We start from the raw sequence: 12,027 nt of genomic DNA, 5'->3' as shown, positions 1-12,027 counted from the left end.
TAGCCTCTTCCAAGCGTTCCGTAGACCCGCTTGGCCTAACCCTACAGCAATCGTAATTCCACCCATGGCCACGGCCAATGTTACACCGATTCCTGAGAGTATACTACCGAATCCAACACCTGAAGTTATCACAGTTACCGCTAGTAACCCGTGATCCGTATATCGAACCCAAGTCCCATTCATCTTGAACTTTTTAGCAAGCTTGTCGCGCTCTTTAATCTCAGCTCGCAAGTATTGTTCCATTTTGTCGATTTTCTTGAGCCTGTAGGCTTGTGAACTATCCTCCTGCGTACCCTCCAGAGGTGCACTCGGAAGCTCGGGTAAAGCTTAGCAATGTCTGTCATTTTTTTCTATCAGTGGGTGCATGGTAATTCCCACGAACGAAACATTCTTATCGTGGTGATACTCGTCTGTCAGCATGAACTCGAAACGATCGGTCGAGCCCTTCAGGGGGAGGTATACAGAGTTATCAAAACTCCACGTAAGCATGTCTTCCCATGCGTTTAACTCTTTGGTGGGAAGCATAGCCAGTATCTTGGATTTTTTACCATCCAGCAGGCAGTCATCTTCATCTAGCTGAGGGCAAACAAGTCTCAGCCGCTGGTATACGTCAGTCTTGTAGAATGAATCGTAGTCACCCTTCATATAGTATTTTTTACTGGGACCATATGGTAGACCCAAGAGCTCTTGCAGGTGTCGATGAATCACCACCGTGTACCCGTCATTGACACGGAGCCTGCAGAGTCCATTATTCAACACAAATATCTTGATCTTGCCCTCCGCTCGCTCGTTGACAATGGCTGCCAAATCCTTGATCTTGTACAACCCATTCATTATTTCAATTCGAGTAACCCTTTTTTCAGGCCCTACCTTGCGGATGGTAAACTTGTTGTTACTGTAAATATTCAGCCATGTAGGTCGAATGCTGATTGACTTCAAGGCTATCCTCGTGTCCTGACCTAGGTAGTCCTCAAATATCGTAGGTTTCTCTATATCTGTGACATACAGCTGCTTCACGTTTCTTTAAAGAAACATGAGAATTTACTCGTATAACCAAAAATCAAAGTATGCCCTTACACATGGGAGATATCTCGAGAGACTTAAGGGTGATGATCTCTCAATGCAAGACATCGTGATTGACGCGAAGGGGTCCTCGTTCATGGTGAAATTCCCCAACATATTTGTCGACTATCCTACCTGGCAAAGCCACCCTTTTAGCCTCTGGTCTACTCAGCTCAATTTTTCTACCTACTGCGAAACATTCGCTTGTGGTATTTCTATGCAACATCTGACCACATCCCTACCTCTTGTTCGCTCCGTTTACCGGTTCCACGTGCACTTCCAGATTCGTAAAATTCTTCAAGATCTCGACATTTCTCTACCGGGTTCCGATAGATTCCGCCGCCTCAACAAACCTTTCAACATGCAAATATTCCAGCAATTAGCACGTGAATTTTAGGGTAAGCGACAGTCAGAGCGAGTGGAGGAACGAGACTCTCTTCAGTAGTTGGCAAGCTATTCGTAAGGATTATCCTGGCTCGGGTCCTAGTTATTTCGATAAGGATTTATGGAGTCGATGGATTCTCGAAACCTCTCAAGGTCTCACGCGTATAGGTATAGAGAAGCTTTCCCAAAGCGTAAGATTTTACGCTTACCTCATACTTCAGAGCCAAGCTAACGCAAGGTTCAACATCATTGGCAATCAAGGTAGTTCGATTGATGCGCAGCGCCTCTACTTGACGAATTTTGAAGAGCTGATCCTCCGACCCAGTGACACGGGTGAGGAAATAAGGCGATTCCGCAATGTGCTCAAGTATGCACGGTCCAAGGTTGATTTCAGCGTTGCTCATGGTGTATACATGATTCCTAGCAACATGAGTCTTCATATAAAGAGTGTTGTGAATTTCACGAACAAAATCCTCATCAGCAAGGACTATTTCAGCATTGGTGTTAACCCGCAGATTAACGCGAAGCAGGAGCACAGTTCCAGTAGCAAGGCAACAGTGCAAGAAAAGGGGGTAGTCGGTGGCACCGACACCCCGATCAAGTCTGCGGATGTCCATGAGAATACCAAGGCTACCGTTATCACCTTGGGAGTAGGGCTAATCCTCGGTTTCATCTGGATGAAGAAATAAGTCTAATGCGTTGAACAACATACTAGACTTTCCACCCTTACCCCTCCTGTTACCTACATACGCAACAACAATACCCACAGCACCAGCAGCAGCCAGGTATAGATGTTGAGCTGCGAACTCTACAACTCTCGCCACTACTCTGAAAAAGAACGACACCACGCTGCCAATAATCCCTGGAAGGGCTTACCTGCTTTACCTGCTAGATACTTTAAGAATTTTTCGAGTCTTTCAAGTTGTTTCTCCAGAAAGCCTTTTCCTGCACCTGCAGCGGCACTTTCTCCTGCCACTGTACTTCCTCCTGTAACGGCAAGTAAAATTGTGGAAACCAGTAGACCTATAGCAAAGACAATACTAGCTATAGTAAGACCTTGCTCCTTGAAGAGAATCCTAAGCTTTCCAAGCAGGGATGTGTTATCCTCGGAGATTTTCAAAAGAGTATCCTTAATGTGTCTCATCTGACTGTAAATATCACGCTTAAGCTCATGTAAGGCATCTCTTTTCTCCTTCATCCCCTTAATACTTTTCTCAAGCTTTTCTATTTTTTCTTTAGCGTCGACATCTTCCTTGATACGTTTCAGGCTGTCTTCCGCATCCTTAATCTTTATGTCATATCATTCTATCTTATGTTTTAAGCTTTTAATGCTACCCTGGTAGGTTTGAAGTTCCAGATCATATCCCTTTAATTCGCGTTCGGTGAATTTGCCGGAGAATGAAGTATCCGTAATGGTTCACACATCGTGTGCAACCTTCATTAAAGTATCTATAGTTCTCCTCGGAATGATCTAACCAGGATCCTCCTCATTAACAATAACATCAACCTCTACCGCGAGCTTCTGGACCACTTCCATTTTGTTGGGCATAGTGACATAGCTACCGCAGCCCATATCTCGAATATCTTGAGCCGTAAGGCCATTTTGTCTTAGTGTACTTAATGCTAGGAACCCGGTCTCATTCTCCTTCGTAACCCTTATACCTCTGAAAAAAAGCTGTTCCCCTTCAAGCTCGAAGCTACCCTTGGTTACATTTATATCTATACGGGTTTCATCCAGAGGTCCCAGGTTCCAGTTATTTTTAAGATGTATGTAGAAATCACTTACCTCTTTTTTTAGTTTAGTTTTCATCATTCTATCACGTGACCTCCCTGCTGCTCAGCCTGCTGCTCCTCAGGTGAAAGAGCGCTTGCTCCGGGAATATCTCCAGGTCGAAGGATCTCGCTATCGATACTAAACTCTTTGGGCTCGTCTTGAATGCCTTCCTCTCGTGTAAAGTCATCCATTTCGAAGTCTTCGTTATATGACATTTATGCAAACCGTAATTGCCTACTAATAAATGTACGGAACTAAGATCCTCAGAAAGAACTAAAGACGATGCTGGCCATGAAAGGCAAGAAACAGCGTGTCAAGGTCTCACACAATCCTAGCATAATCAACCAAAACAAAGACTTGTACGTGGACGTACCCAATTTGGGTAAATATGATGTAATGTTCCCAGGGTCCCTCTAACTCCTATTCAACCTGGAGCTTACTGGTAACAACACCAAACATACCATAGTTAGCAACATTGGCAAAGCCCTGGTTCAAAACCTTCAAATACGTCTGAACGACCACGAAGTGCAAAACATCAGCGATTTCAATGTGTTCGCAGTATATAGGGACTTGCGGTTGCCAAAGTTTGAGCGCGAGAACAATCTAATTCTTGAAGGCATCAACCCCAATGATGGTAGAATCAGAGCGCTGCAAGTAAAAGCTAGTGACCCCCTGCTGGAAATGATGAAGAAAAGGCGATCGTGGCAGCTTACGGTAACACCTTTTGCATCCCAATCGGCAAATTTTTCGAACTCACCAGAGACTTTGCCTTCTACCAAGCAGGCTTACACGATAGGCTCCAGTTTGCCATACATTTTGCACCCCATGACCAAGTAATCAAAGATGAGGGTACGGCTGCTGCTGGAAGCACGGCAGCTAAACCAGCTGATGGCGCTTATAAAATTACCAACATCTGCTTCGAGTTTAATAAAGTGACAAATGAAGTTCTCGCGAGTGCTATGATATCCAGATACTCGAGATTGGTCCTTCCCTATGAGCGTGTACTCCGCAGCAAGATTATAACGAGATCGACACTCCTGCCAAGAGCTTGAAGGGCGTCCTACTACTATTCGTGGATCCCAGCAAATTGAAAGCTTATGCTGGCGCTAACGAGGTCTTCTACAACCCCAAGATCGAGAAAATCGCGATCACGGTGAAAAGTGAGCCAAATGAACTGTATAACCACGCCATGCTCCCGAAAGATCATCTCGGGCAAGTCTTTGAACTTTTCGGGGATGTGAATAGCAAAATGACCATTGGACATTAATGAAAGATACGTGCTCTTCATCGACTTCCGTGCGACACCCGATCACAGCTTGCACGTTCTGGAAGGCCTCTACAGAGGTTGTCAGATGGTATAACTCTCTACATGACAAAGAAGGCTGACGGAACTGGGGATATCCGCTGCTACGTCTATCTATTGCAAGATGCGCAGTTGAACATCAAAGATAGCAGATGGCATAGCACGGAGTAGTAGAATAAAGATGGCTACCTTGGCAGTAATTGGCAGGAGGGGCGTTGATTAACGCGTTGGCATTTAGTGGCTCGAATTTTCTGTTCAGCAAACTCGGTGCGCACAGTGAATCAGAACGTAAGAGGCATGACAAAGCTATTGAACAGCTCCAGTGGGTGCGTGACAGACAGGGCAAAATCGATTCGTACAACCAGCAGGGAGAGCTTAAGCGTCAAGCTGGCGAAAGCTTGAAAGAACTGGATCAGGGTATTCGACAGTATTATATCGCGACGATCGAGAAAGCTCCAAAGCTCTCCGACTATTATGTACCTTCGAAGCAACAGCAGGACGGCAAACTGACGTTCATCGTAGAATCCTTGGCCCTCCTTGGGTTCGCGGTGTACAAGTATATGTAAAGAACGTTTTTCGACATGTGAAAAAAAGATGTCGAAAGCACACATTGTCAGAGAAGAAGAAGCTGAAAGGCTAAGACAAATCTACTATACCCCGGAACATCTCTTGACTGGACGCAAGGCGATCCAATTACTCCCTGAACACTGTGGCCTTTCTAGAAAGAGAGTTACTCATTGGCTGACTCGTCAACTCCTATGGCTCCGACATATTCGAGGCCCCAAGCGCATCAATTACCCATATTTCACCATCACAAAGCCCAATGAAATGCACCAGTTTGACTTGCTGTACATGCCCCATGATAAAGTCCATAGAAACACCTATAAATACTCAGGCATTGATGTGGCCTCGAGGTACAAGGTAGCGAGACCCTTGCCTACGAAAAAGGATAGCGAGGTTGCGAGAATGCTTAAGGACATATACAAAGCGTGACCTCTGCGTTATCCGAAGACATTCCTATGCGATAACGGTAGTGAGTTCACGTCAGACATGAGCAAGCTGCTAGAAAGCAAAGGGGTCGAGATAAAGCGTGCAACCACCAAATACCACCACACTTTCACGGCGTTCGTCGAATCGTATAACTAGATGCTCGCCGAGAGGCTGTTCAAACCCCAAGATGCGCAAGAGTTGGTCAGTGATGAACAAAGAAGTACATGGGTTAAACGCCTGTACACCATCGTGAAAAGTTTGAACAACAGCAAGACTGTGATGATCGGCACAAAGCCTTCGAAAGCGATCAAGCTCGATGATGTCCAGCATGCAACACCCCGAAGAAAAGCCTTTACCTGATGACGGTCTTTAATTGTACTTCCTGCAACCTGGCGAAGAGCATGGTGATGCTAAAAGACGTGCAACGGACGCTTGGTGGAGCAAAAAAGCGTCTAGACTCGATCGTATTGACTGGTACCCGTCTCCTGTACTATTTGACAGATGGGCCTGATCGAAGCTTTGTGTCGGAGGAGCTGATGCTAATAGCAGAGGATGTTGAAGTACCTCCGGAACATGTTAAAGAGTGGTAAACTTCTTGAGCCAGATGGTCATTTCACGGGTTCGCCCGCTGCGGGGGAACCACTCAGTTGAAACTTATAGACCCGTAACACCTGGGTCTTAATATTTCATCATATAGTGGATTATGGTAAGAGCCAGCGATGAGACACAGGCGATTAAAGCGATGCGTTTGTTGTATTTATCCCTCAAATTCATCCTATACAGCTCCCAATCTCTTTCCTCAAGACTCGCTTCTAAGTCCTCGATTGTTGCCTCCAATTTCCGAATCTCTCCCTCTCGTAATTTTTCGGTACAAGACATATTTATTTAGTTGAAAGTCAAGGCAAAATGCTCCACTTTTTGATCAGTTGTACCCGCCGGGTACAACTGATGTCCGCGTCACTCCAAAATTTTCCAGGTCCGAGGGTGTTCCAATCTCACATACAATCACGCATGCTTGTACTTATTCAGCTGGGTCTTGATCCCTTTCCAATCCGAGATCATGTTCGTTTCTTCATCTATCATCTTCATATCGCTCCTCTCGTGGGGGTACCACATAAACAATTGCTTCTTTTGTCGTCTTAGGTTCTTTGGCAAGGCCGTATAACACTGCGTTAATAACCAGAGACTATGCTTTCGATGTCTCCCGCTGATGGCAAGCTCAAGCAAGGGTTGACGCTTTTTGTCGAGAGTTTCGTCAGCGATCATATCATCAACGATAAACAGAGTGTCCTCCCCTGCCAGGAGCTTTGATAGTTGCTCGATCCAGTAGAAGAGTTGAATACCCGGCTCTATCAAGAACACGTAGTCATCTTGCCACAGTGAGGACAAGTAAGTTTTGTTCCAGCGAAAGGAGGGGTAGAGTATGACAACGTTGTGGAAATGGTGCCTGTACTCGTTCTCCAGTAGGTCCAGTACACGCTGAGTCTTCCCACAGCTAGTAGAACCTGTAAAGATCGCTGTATGAGGCTGTAGGACCACATTAAGAGTCATATTTATTCTATCTGCCTTGGGCAGACAGAAACCTTGGATGTACTTACTTAGGTTTTGGTACTATGGAGGCAGGAATCCACCCCCGTGCTACCGCCATTTCACGGTTTCCCCGTCCTGCTGTGAAGTAGGCCATTATCTTCATAACATCGCTTGTATCCAACTTAGTGTAGCGGCTCGAGATCCCGAGGAAACTCTTGCCAACCATAGCGTAAGCGAATGTAAAGCCTAGGTCCACGACTGCTTCATATACAGTGTCTAAAATCTCCTTCTGTTGCGGTGTAACGTTAGAACTCATTTATATTATAGATTATCGCATGTGAAAGAAGTCGGTATCGGACTGGGCTGTGGGCTCTCGCTGAGGCTGTTCTGGTGCACTTGTTTTGGCAGGCTGCTGATCCGCTGCGGGCTGCTTACGGAAAATATAGAATTCAACTCCTACACAGGCGAGTATAGCAACGATGACTCCACCAATGTATACACTCCCTGAGTGTACAGAAGTGCTTCCAGAAGAGGTTTTGACTTTAGATTCTACTGTGCTCTCTTGTTGCTTCAGTTTTTTCTTTTCCTTCTTCAGTGCCGGCAATTTGTGACCCCACACAACTCTCCCTGGGTGCTTTGCTGGCTTTGTGAAGACTGTTACTTCTTGTGGTTGTTGTTCGCTCATTTCTTGTAAGTCTCACGACTTACAAAATCACTTCCCTCCGCGCCAAGAAGGCCCCTTTGAGCCATATCTTTCCTTGTACTCTAGTGAATTTTTATAGGGTTTCGTCTCTAAAACACAGACGTGTGGTGGGAAGCGAGCCGCCGCAGGTGTTATGATGACGGTAACACCCAAATCAGCAGATGTACTGCACCAATCCGAATAACGCAGGGATTGTAACTTGTATAAATCTCGTGCCATGCGCTTTAAACGCTCGTAACGTTCGCGATTGTCAATTCGTATTTTCGATAGACTGTTTCTCATTGTTTTCTTGCCCTTCATCAACCTTCTCTTCACCACTCTTGGACGTTGAGAGCTGGGTGTGATTAATCGTATGCGCAGCGACTAAAAAAGGTGCCAAAAGCTTACCAAATGCTGAATAGACTAGTATACCCAAGTCAGGCATACTGTCCCTGATAATGGGGTCCTCTTCGATATCTTGTCTAAGACCCTCGGCACTATCCAACTAAACCATACTCCCCACAGCCTTGGTATATAGACATATAGCCTGTGAAGATAGAGCCTTGGCTGTTTTTTTCTCTTTTTCCTGGAGTTCGCGTTGAATGAATTCAGAGTATACTTTATCGATTACCCCATCTGATGCTTTGTCACAGAAGGCTTCTGTACACTTCTTTGGTAGGAGGTGTGCCTTACCTTTACGTGCATCTTTCAAAGCGTGACGCTTGTCAATAGGTTTTTATAGGTTTTTCACGTTGCTCAAAGGCTTCTGCTGGGGTATCTACTTCATCGAATATCTCTGCAATATCTTAAACCATGTTTATTACATGTCGATAGCGAAAGAAGCAAGCTAGGATCAAGACATATGGCAGGAGCACGGCAATTAGTAACACAACGTCTATTTGTCTTGTGTACTCGATCAAGCAGACAAAACTGCATTCTAACTAGGCTATATATCGATGGCCCTTCTTTTGATTATCTGCTACCCACATAGGCTGCATGTTGGTGTAGTGGAGCCTCGTGAGTTGCACTTCGTCGCTGGGGTAGCTCCGTTCTCCCTATATTTAACCCGGATTTTGTGATCAAATTGCCACTGCCCCCTGTTGTTCCAGGTCATCCCGTCTCTGAATTGATCTTGGATGTGTCCAATAAATGTAAAAATGCCGCACCCCAGGTACTCAATGGAGCTAATCTCCGTATCACGGTTTAGAGCAGTATGAATCCTAGTTAGAATAAGGTGATATTGATACGCCAGGGAATCACATATGGGACAATTGTTCCCCCGTTTTTGATGCGGGCATTTGTTGCGTTCTGGCCACGCATTCATATAATCGCGGCAGTTGGTGCACATTTTTCTTTGCTGCCCGTTCCCCTTGATATTGAAATTATCCAGTGGTTGTGGTTGCTTACAGCGCGTGCATTTTTTACCATCCTCCATCTTGTGGATTTTGTAAAGTAGTACTTTACAAAAATCTGGACAGCTTTTGGAAAACCTCGCTACATTTCTAAAGTCATTGTATGTATTCCATCCTCGAGTACTTTCCGCTTATCATAGAAAGCGGAGAGCCCAAACTTGTTTTGCTGGTACGTGACCATGCCTTGTTTTCGCACCCGGAAGCCTACGTTTTTAGCGGTATCTAGCTCGCCTTTCAGTGCTCCCATGTACCTTGACCATGTCACTTCGTTCTGCCTTTACGCGCTATCGGTATCCATGTACACATATTCAAAATCTCGGCGGTCTACGTACTGATCCAAAAAATCGTAGTAAAACTCTAACATGCGCAACTTGGCCAGTTGGTAGACGGCGATACCACATTGATAAGCTCTGTCGATGCTGACCCCTTCTTTATCCCTTCTTACTTCATACGCGTCCCCAATCTCTTCAAGGTCTTCGAGATATGGGCTCTTCATTGCTGCATCTACCACCTTCTCCTCCCTGGTAAAGCTAGTGTTAGTGTGCCTTGCCAGACCTTCGATCATCTTCCCATAGAGGCTGTTCCCTTTCAACTTGGCCGTATCTCCAGCGATGCGCTTATCAAGGTCTTTATCAGCTTGGCGTCGCGCATCCGCAATCTCTTCCGAAAACCACGCGAAGGGTTTACCTCTAGAGTACTTGAGGAACTGGTAAAAAGCGGTGACTTTCAGCCCGTGTTCGAAGTACCATTTGTGCACGGGTGTGTACAACAAGATCCTCTCGGCTTTCATCACGCCCAAGAGCTTCTTGGTTCCTGGAACACGTTTGCGCCCCATCTGTTGTAGGTACTCGTGCATTTGTCTGGTTGACTTGACCTTTACCACAAATAGCGGAGACATTTCACTGAACTTGTCGTACAGCTCCGCAGGCACCTCTATATCCACTTGCGCAAAACCAAAGAGCAAGCCGTCTAGAACACCTTGCTCCAGAGCCTCCATTCCTTCAACGGGATCGGCGATCTTTATCAACTTCTCTTTACCGCATGGGAAATCTTGCAGCAAGGTACTCGGGTAGAGCATGTTTGCATCGTACCCCAGAATGGTCTTGCACTTGTGGGGGTTGTCATAGATGTGAGATCTAATAGCTGTCACATCACTCTCATCATGCCTACAAAAGACGATCGCGGGGCCTTCAACCATGCCGGTCCGCAATAGGTCGTAAGCATCATTTTTCGTGCACTCGCCGCAGGTTTTTTGAACATCAATGCAGGCCTTGCACCTGACTTTGAAGCAGTTGTCTTGACATTTGTTCCTGCAGGGTTCTCCTGGCGCATAAAGATCGGGATCGGGATTCAAGCGCAGAGACTTGTTCAGAACGTATCTCATCGACACACCCGGAATGCTCACGGCATCCTTGAGAATGTCAATCTCATCCCTGTAGTACGTGTTGCGAGTCTTGTTTACAGCATCAACGAAGGGTAGCACGTCTGCCAAGTTGTACTCAGGCAGCCAGTCCAGCATAGTGACACAGCTGCGGCTGTAGAACTCCTCCCTGAAGGCTTGGTACTCTTCAGGGGAGAGTGTGTTTTTCCCGTTGAGACTGCTATAAAACTCCATGATTCAGCTTTTCATAGTTCGACAACCATTCGTATGGGAACACTAGCTTTTTTAGTCTACAAGACTTGCACCAGCCATCGTAACTCATTCCGGAGAAAGTTTTTGATGTCGAGAAATGTGAACCTCGAGGTCGTAATAAGCATGTAGTCGTTATCTTTCTTTGCCACTTTGATCTTGTCCCCGTCGTCATCCGCATTTCGCTCGACAAAGTACCGCTTGATCATGTTGATGTCGTACTTGCCGCTGTTGAAACCTATCACAGCCACTTGGTTCAACCATGCCATGCCAGTTGGGACTGATTGGAGAGCATGTCAAAATCCTCTGGTTTGGGGTGCAGTCTTTTGACTTCTTTGACGATGAGGGCTAGCCTCTGCTCGAGTTGCTCAACGACTTTCTGCACCAACACCTTGGGACACTCGTGCATTATGAACGTTGGATCTTGATTGAGACTATCGTGGATGGCGACACTCACTGGGATATGCTCCGAAAGGTATGTTAGATGTAAAGGTGCTGGTGTAAAGGTGCTAGAAGAGCTTCAAATCAAACACGATGAAGTGGGGGTAGGGTCGAAATTCTTTTCCAAAGAGCCTCTTGACTTTTGAGGGGTTCTCGAACTCCCATACGGTGACTAGGTTGTAGCCACGTTTTCGAATGTAATCCTCCTTGAATTTGGTGAGCTTGAAATTATTCATGTCCACGTTGGTCCGACATGGTTGACAGGGGCATCCATGCCACTTGCAGCCGTGGTACTCATAGACTGTCTCTGTCTGAGGCCCATAGCCGTCGATCTTGTAGACCTCCTTGACACTCGCGTATCACGCGTTCCCCTCCATGCCCGCAGAGCGCGTGATGGATATGTCTGCCGGTTTGTTCCGACATGGCTTTAATCCATTGACACGCCGCGTAACTGCAACTTTTGTCGCCATAAAAGACTTTCTCCAATTTGCTCGGCATGCGCTCGACCTTTTTGCCTTTGCAAATGATTGTCTGTTTTCAAAGAAAACATGCATCATCCAAAGCAATTCTGGAACCAAATCAAAAAAGGAAAGCCCGAGTAGATCATTTAAAATTGATGATTGTATCTTAACAGATAAAAAGCGTATTGCTGATAATTTCTGTACCTTTTTCTCAACTATTGGTTCCTCTTTATCGAAGAAGATACCTTCAATTTCGAACTCTACATGAAAAACGTTTCCATGTCAAAGCTACCTTAGATGCGTGAACCTTCAAAAAGTGACTTTTAAGTTCAGTCCAGTTTTTGTTGACGATGTTTTA

This window comes from Hydractinia symbiolongicarpus, chromosome 8 (genome assembly GCF_029227915.1).
Source record: "Hydractinia symbiolongicarpus strain clone_291-10 chromosome 8, HSymV2.1, whole genome shotgun sequence".
NCBI lineage: Eukaryota > Metazoa > Cnidaria > Hydrozoa > Anthoathecata > Hydractiniidae > Hydractinia > Hydractinia symbiolongicarpus.
This window is presented reverse-complemented; position numbering follows the sequence as displayed.